Source organism: Pan paniscus, chromosome 20, assembly GCF_029289425.2.
Source record: "Pan paniscus chromosome 20, NHGRI_mPanPan1-v2.0_pri, whole genome shotgun sequence".
Classification (NCBI taxonomy): domain Eukaryota; kingdom Metazoa; phylum Chordata; class Mammalia; order Primates; family Hominidae; genus Pan; species Pan paniscus.
The window spans coordinates 59,732,107-59,740,229 of NC_073269.2; the positions used below are offsets into that span (position 1 = coordinate 59,732,107).

The 8,123-nt window shown below is 45.6% G+C and overlaps 1 non-coding gene across 1 annotated transcript; it reads right to left on the minus strand.

Annotated features, from left to right (window-relative positions):
• Nucleotides 1–272: 272 nt before the first annotated feature.
• Nucleotides 273–374, minus strand: LOC112437944 (U6 spliceosomal RNA). Its single transcript, XR_003026445.2, has one exon. It is a non-coding gene; the product is annotated as a U6 spliceosomal RNA (small nuclear RNA).
• Between the last annotated feature and the right edge of the window lie 7,749 nt (nt 375–8,123).

Consider the following 8,123-nt stretch of genomic DNA (forward strand, 5'->3'; position numbering starts at 1 on the left):
CCTGAGGTCAGGAGTTCAAGACCAGCCTAACCAACATGTAGAAATCCCATCTCTACTAAAAATACAAAATTAGCCGGGTGTGGTGGCGCATGCCTGTAATCCCAGCTGCTCGGGAGGTTGAGGCAAGAGAATCGCTTGAACCCCAGGGGGCGGAGGTTGTGGTGAGCCGAGATTGTGCCATTGTATTCCATCCTGGGCAACAAGCGAAACTCTGTTTCTAAATAAATAAATAAAACTATTAAATAAACATTAAACCTTAAAAAATAAAAATAGATAAATATGAGATCATCATGAATTTGAGTGTCACCTTTGCGCAGGGGCCATGGTAATCTTTGTCATTCCAATTTTTTCATGCGTGCTGCCAAAGCTAGCACTTGTGTGTAGGAAGTATTCTTCCTGTGAGCATACAATATATGGAAGTTTCTTTTTTTATTATTATTATTTTTTATGTTTTTGAGACTGAGTTTTGCTCTCGTCGCATAGGCTGAAGTGCAATGGTGTGATCTGGGCTCCCTGCGATGTCCACCTCTTGGGTTAAAGCGACTCTCCTACCTCAGCCTCCTGAGTAGCTGGGATTACAGGCATACACGACCAGGGCTAACTAATTTGTTGTATTTTAGTAGACGGGATTTCTCCATGTTGGTCAGGCTGGTCTCAAACTCCCGACTTCAGGTGATCTGCCCACCTTGGCTTTCCAAAGTACTGGGATTGCAGACAGCCACCGTGGCTGGCCTTCATATATTCTTATATATATAATATCATGTACACACAAAAGACTCTTCTACACCCTGAGAATACTCTTATATCACTTTGGGCATTTTTTTGTTTGTGTGTGTGCATTTTTTGTTTGTTCGTTCGTTTGTTTTTGAGACAAGATCTGGCCCTGTCACCTATGCTGGAGTGCAGTGGTGTGATCTCGGCTCCCTGCAACCTCCACCTCCCACCTCAGCCTCCTGAATTAGTGTCTACAGGCATGCACCTCTATACCTGGCTAACTTTTGTATTTTTACAGATGAGGTTTTACCATGTTTCCCACGCTGGTGCCTAACTCCTGAGAATATAAGGTATATGTAGTAGGCATTGCTTTTTCTCTTTGAAGATAAAACCCAGGACAGTTGTCCCTTGATGAACAAGGCTAACCTGCTGAACGTTTGAAGCAAGGAACTGGAGATGGTCTTTGTATCGGTTTATGTTCTAGATTCCAGAAAATATGCAAACAGGACCAATAAATGCATCTTTATTTTTGTGTCCATTTTGACCAGGTCAAGGAAAATTTCAACAAGAAACCCAGAGTGCTGGAGCAAGAAGATCTCAAGCTGTGACTCTACAAAGGGAAGCCCTTTCTGTTGTCTAAAAGAAAAGAAAGTGCTTCTCTTTGGTGGGTTGCGGTTTGAGAAAAGCAACGTTGAAGTTGATGCTGATTTCGGTAATACATTTGCAGAGCATGCTTATCACACTTGGACGATGGTGGGGTTCTGTTTTGGTTTTGCTTTTTTATTCTAAGGCTCTGTGTTGCTCATGCTGGAGTGCAGTGACATGTCCAATATATCTCTTGACTTCAAATGGTCAGCCTGGGCAACACGGGGAAATTCTGTCTCAAAAAATAAACAAATGAATAAAAATACAAAATAAAGCCGGGCATGGTGGCTCATGCCTGTAATCCCAGCACTTTGGGAGGCTGATGCGGGTAGATCATCTCAGGTCAGGAGTTTGAGACTAGTCTGACCAACGTGGTGAAAATCCGTCTCTACTAAAAATACAATAACAACAAAAATTAGCCCAGTGTGGTGGTGGGCACCTGTAATCCCAGCTACTTAGGAGGCTGAGGCAGGAGAATTGCTTGAACCCGGGAGGCAGACGCTGCAGTGATCCGAGATTGTGCCACAGCATCCAGCCAGGATGACAGAGTGAGACTCCGTCTCAAAAAAAAAAAGCTGGGCACTGTGGCTGACGCCTGTAATCCCACCACTTTGAAAGGCCGAGGCGGGTGGATCACGAGGTCAGGAGATCAAGACCATCCTGGCTAACACGGTGAAACCCCATCTGTATTTTAAAATACAAAAAATTAGCGAGGCGTGGTGGTGGGCGCCTGTAGTCCCAGCTACTCGGGAGGCTAAGGCTTGAGAATGGCTTGAACCCGGGAGGCGGAGCTTGCAGTAAGCCAAGATCGTGCCATTGCACTCTAGCCTTGGCAACAGAGCAAGACTCCATCAAAAAGAAACAAAAACAAAAACAAAAAACCCTACAGTACTGGAGCAAGAAGACCTCATGCTGTGACCCTCTAGATGGAAGCACTGTCTGTTGTCTTAAGAAAAGATCGTGCATCCCTTTAGAGTGTTACTGTTTGAGAAAAGCAACGTTGAAGATGCTGCTTATCTTGGTAGTACATTTGCAGAGCGTGCTTATCATCAGACTTGCATGATGTTGGGGTTCTCTTTGGTTTGTTTTTTTCCAAGACAGGTTTCCTGTTGCCCAGGCGGGAGTGGGTGGCACCTCCAACCGAGATCTCTTGGGCTCAAGTGGTGATCTTTTTATTTTTGATTTTTTGAGATGCGCTCTCATTCCGTTTCCCAGGCTGGAGTGCAGCGGCAGGATCCCTGTTGACCGGAAACTCCGCCTCCCAGGTTCCAGCGATTCTCCCACCTCAGCCTGCCGAATAGTTGGGAATACAGATGCCCGCCATCGTGTCCTGCTAGTTATTATTTTTATTGTTGTTGTTGTTGTTGAGACGGAGTTTCACTCTTGATGTCCAGGCTGGAGTGCAGTGGTGCGATTTAGGCTCACTGCAACCTCCACCTCCTGGGTTCAAGCGATTCTCCTGCCGCAGCCTCCTGGGTAGCTGGGATTACAGGTGCCTACTGCCCCACCCAGCTAATTTTTGTGTTTTCAGTAGAGACTGGGTTTCACCATGTTGGGCAGGCTGGTCTCAAACTCCCGACCTCAGGTGATCCACCAGCCTTGGCCTCCCAAAGTGCTGGGATTACAGGCGTGAGCCACCGCCCCTAATCTCACGTGGTCCTCTAGAGTCAGCCTAGACTCTGGTCTATCCTGGAGGATGTTTGTGTGTGAGACAATATATATTCTTCAACATCAGCCCAATTCTCTTAGCTAAATGTAAGGTATGAGTAGTAGGTATTCCTTTTTCTCTTTGGGGACAAAACTCAGGATGATCGCCCCTTGATGAACAAGGCTAACCTGCTGAGCCTTTGAAGCAAGGAATTGGAGATGGTCCTTTCAGGGGTTTATGTTCTGGATTCCATAAAACATGTAAACAGGGCCAATAAATGCATTTTTATTTTTGTATCCATTTTAACCTGGTCAAGGAAAATTCCAACAAGAAACCCAGAGTGCTGGAGCAAGAAGATCCCATGCTGTGACCCTCTAGAGGACGCACTTTCTGTTTGTTGTCTGAGAAAAAACAAAGTGCTTCCCTTTAGAGTGTTACCATTTGGGAAAAGCAGTGTTGATGCTGATGTTGGTAATACATTTCCATGCTTATAATTAGACTTGGATGATGTTGGGGTTCTGTTTTGTTTTTGTTTTCTAAGACAGGGTCTCTGTCACCAAGGCTGGAGTACAGAGGCACTTCCAACCTAGGTCTCTTGGGCTCATATGGTCCTTTTTGGGACAGAGTCTTCCTCTGTGACCCAGGCTGGAGTGCAGTGGCACGATCTTGGCTCACTGCAATCTCCACCTCGCGGGTTCAAGCTATTCTCCTGCCTCAGCTTCCTGAATAGCTGGGATTACAGGGGCCCGACATCACCCTTGGCTAATATTTGTATTTTTCTTTTTTATTCATTTATTTATTTTTGAGATGGAGTCTCGTTTCCCCAGCTGGAGAGCGGTGACATGATCTCGACTGACTCCAACCTCTGCCTCTCAGGTTCAAGCAATTCTCCTGCCTCAGCCTCTGAAGTAGCTGAAACTACAGGTGGCCGCCACCACGCCTGGCTACGTTTTGAATTTTTTTTTTTTTTCAGTAGAGATGGGGCTTACCATGTTGGCCAGGCTGGTCTCAAACCCCTGACCTCAAGTGAGCCACTCACCTTGGCCTCCGAAAATGCTGAGAATACAGGCATGAACCACCACGCGCCTCCCAAAGGCGTGAGCCATGGTGCGTGGCCATCAACACCTCTTACTTTATGGAAATTTTTCTGGCACTGGTGTAGAACCTCACATGGGGTCAGGTGTAGTTGAGGGTACCTCAGTGTCCCTGCAGATGGGATGAGCAAGAGCACAGAGGTGGAGTGCATGGGGCTTCAGTGTTTATTGGGGAAATGAAGCTAAAATCTTGGGTGCATGACCAGGAGATAAATGCATGAGACGGGGGTCTCACTATGCTGCCCTGGCTAAAGTGGTCTTAGATCCTCCTGCCTCTGCCCCTCCCAGGCCTTGGTAGATGGGACTACATGTAAATATTAACCCATGCACAGGCAGGAAGAAAGTAAGGACCATTTTTTCGTTCGTCCCAGCCCTCAGTTAAACTTGTATTTTAGATAAACAATGTATTTGAGATGTGCTTAAACAATAAATGATTTGCTGTTTAGGTGTGGGCATCTTTGTTTCCCCCTAATTTTAATGATGGGACTAGTCCAGGTATGGTGGCTCCTGCCTATAATTCCAGCACTTTGGGAGGCCGAGACAGGAGGATCACCTGAGGTCAGTTGTTCAAGACCAGCCTGGCCAACATGGTGAAACCCCGTCCATACTAAAAATACAAAAATCAGCCAGGCCTGGTTGCACACACCTGTAATCTCAGCTACTTGGGATGCTGAGGCAGGAGACTCGCTTGAAGCCGGGAGGCTGAGCTTTCAGTGAGCTGAGATTGCGCCACTTCATTCCAGCCTGGGCAACTGAGTGAGTCTCAGTGTCAACAAAGTAAATAATAGTCTAGGCACAGTGGCACACGCCTGTAATCCCAGCACTTTGGGAGGCCAAGACAGGAGGATCACCTGAGGTCAGGAGTTCAAGACCAACGGGGCCAACATGGCAAAGCCTCATCTCTACTAAAACTACAAAAATTAGCTGGGTGCAGTGGTGCACATCTGTGATTCCAGCTACTCGGGAGGCCGAGACAGGAGAACCACTTGAACCCAGGAGGAGGAGATTTCAGTGAGCTGAAATGAAGCCATGGCATTCCAGCCTGGGCCACAGAGCAAGATTCCGTCTCAAAAATAAATAAAACAAATAAAAATACGTAGATAAATACGGGACCGTCGTGAATTTGAGTGTCACCTTTGTGGAGCAGCCACGGTAATCTCTGTCATTCCAATTTTTTTTATGTCCACTACCAAAGCAAGAACTTGTGTAGGAATTATTCTTCCTGTGAGTATGCGATGTATGGAACTTTCTTCGAGACAGGGTCTCAAAAATATATCATGTATATTTTATATATTCTTATCATATATAATATAATCATGTACACACAAAATACTGTTCTAAATACAGAGAATACTCTGATATCACCTTGCGTATTTTTTGTTTCTTTGCGTGTGTCTGTGTTTGGTTGGTTTTTTTTTTGTCATATTTTTTGTATCCCTACTTATATATTTATTTTTAATTTTATTATTATACTTTAAGTTTTAGGGTACATGTGCACAACGTGCAGGTTAGTTACATATGTATACATGTGCCATGCTGGTGTGCTGCACCCATTAACTCATCATTTAGCATTAGGTATATCTCCTAATGCTATCCCTCCCCCTTACCCCCATCCAACAACAGTCCCTAGTGTGTGATGTTCCCCTTCCTGTGTCCATGTGTTCTCATTGTTCAATTCCCACCTATGAGTGAGAACATGCGGTGTTTGGTTTTTTGTCCTTGCGATAGTTTGCTGAGAAGGATGGTTTCCCAGTTTCATCCATGTCCCTACAAAGGGGTTGGTTATTTTTGAGACAAGGTCTGACTCTATCGCCCAGGCTGGAGTGTAGTGGTGCCATCTCAGCTCACTGCAACCTCCACCTCCCACCTAATCCTGCTGAATTAGTGTCTGCAGGCTTGCACCACCACATCTGGCTCACTTTTCTATTTTTTATACACATGGGTTTACACCATGTTGCAGGCGCTGGTCTCAAACTCCCTCCCAAGCTCAGGTGATCCTCTGTCTCGGCCTCCTAAAGTGCTGGGATTAGAGGTGTGAGCCACCACACCCCACTGGTATTTGTGTGTTCCTGTTCAAATTTTATTGAGGAGTTTTTATAACCAAGCCTGTGGTCCATCCTGGAGGATGTTTGTGTGCATGACAATGTATATTCTTCAACATCGTAGACTCGATGTTGGATGCTCCCATCGGGACTGTGTGTCCCTGTACTGGAACTCGAGTGAACACTTGGCTCTAAGTTCATTGCTGTTTTCTAGAAATCCAGCCCAATTCTCTTGGTTAAATATAAGGTGCACGTAGTAGGCATTGCTTTTTCTTTCTGGAGACAAAACTCAGGAGGATTGCCCCTTGATGAACAAAGCTAACCTGCTGAGACTTTGAAGCAAGGAACTGGAGATGGTCCTTTTAAGGGTTTATATTCTGGATTCCAGAAAATGTGCAAACAGGGCCAATAAATGCATCTTTATTTTTGTGTCCATTTTAACCTAGTCAAAGAAAATTACAACAAAAAATCCACGGTGCTGGAGCAAGAAGATCTCATGATATGACCATCTGGAGGTAAGAAGCACTTTGTGTTTTGTGAAAGAAAAGAAAGTGCTTCCTTTCAGAGGGTTACTCTTTGAGAAAAGCAGGATTGAAGTTGATGCTGATCTTGGTAATACATTTGAAGAGCATGCTTATCATCAGACTTGGATGATCTTGGGGTTTTGTTTTTTTCTAAGACAGGGTGTCTGTAGCCCAGGCTCAAGTGCGGTGGCACTTCCAAGCTAGATCTCTTGGGCTCAAGTAGCCCTCTTTTTCGGACAGAGTCTCGCGCTGTGACCCTAGCTGGAGTGCAGTGGCAGGAACTTGGCTCACTGCCACCTCTGCCTCCTGGGTTCAAGCAATTCTCCTGCCTCAGCCTCCTGAGCAGGGTTATAGGCATGTGCCACCACACCTGGCTAATTTTTGCATTTTATTATCGATTGATTGATTGTTGAGACAGAGTCTCACTCTGTTGCCCAGGCTGTAGTGCAGTGGTGTGATCTGGGCTCACTGCAACCTCCACCTCCCACCTCAGCCTTCTGAATACCTGTCTACAGGCATGCACCACCACACCTGGCCAACTTTTGTATTTTTTGTACAGATGAGGTTTCACCATGTTGCCCAGGCTGGTCTTGAACCCCTGAGCTCAAGTGATCCTCCCACCTCGGCCTCCTAAAGTGTGACTAGTAGTGTGAGTCACTATGTCCCACCCTACTTGTGTGTTTCTGCTTACATTTTATTGAGGCGATTTTTTTTTTTTTTTTTTTTGAGACGGAGTCTTGGTCTGTTACCTAGGCTGGAGTGCAGTGGCGCGATCTTGGCTCACTGCAAGCTCCGCCTCCCAGGTTCATGCCATTCTCCTGCCTCAGCCTCCTGAGTAGCTGGGACTACAGGCGCCCACCACCACGCCAGGCTAATTTTTTTGTATTTTTAGTAGAGATGGAGTTTCACCTTGTTAGCCAGGATGGTCTAGATCTCCTGACCTCATGATCCTCCCGCCTCGGCCTCCCAAAGTGCTGGGATTACAGGCATGAGCGACCGTATTGAGGCGCTTTTACAACATAGCCTGTGGTCTATCCTGGGGAATGTTTGTGTGTGTGACAATTTATATTCTTAGACATCTCAGATTCCATTTTGGATGCTCCCATCGGTACTATGTGTTCCTATATAGGAACTCAAGTGAACACTTGGCTTAAAATCCATTGCTCTTGTCTAGAAATTTAGCCCAGTTATCTTGGTTAAAGATAAGGTGTGTCTGGTAGGCACTGATTTTTCTTTCCGGAGAAAAAACTTAGGAGGATTTCCTCTTGATGAACAAGGCTAGCCTGCTGAGCCTTTGAGGCATGGGACCTGGAGATGATCCTGTTAGGGGTTTATGTTTTTGGATTCAGGAAACACACCAGCAGGACAAATAATTGCATCTTTATTTTTGTGTCTATTTTCACCAGGCTAAGGAAGATTCCAACAACATATCCATGGTGCTGAAGTAAGAAGATCT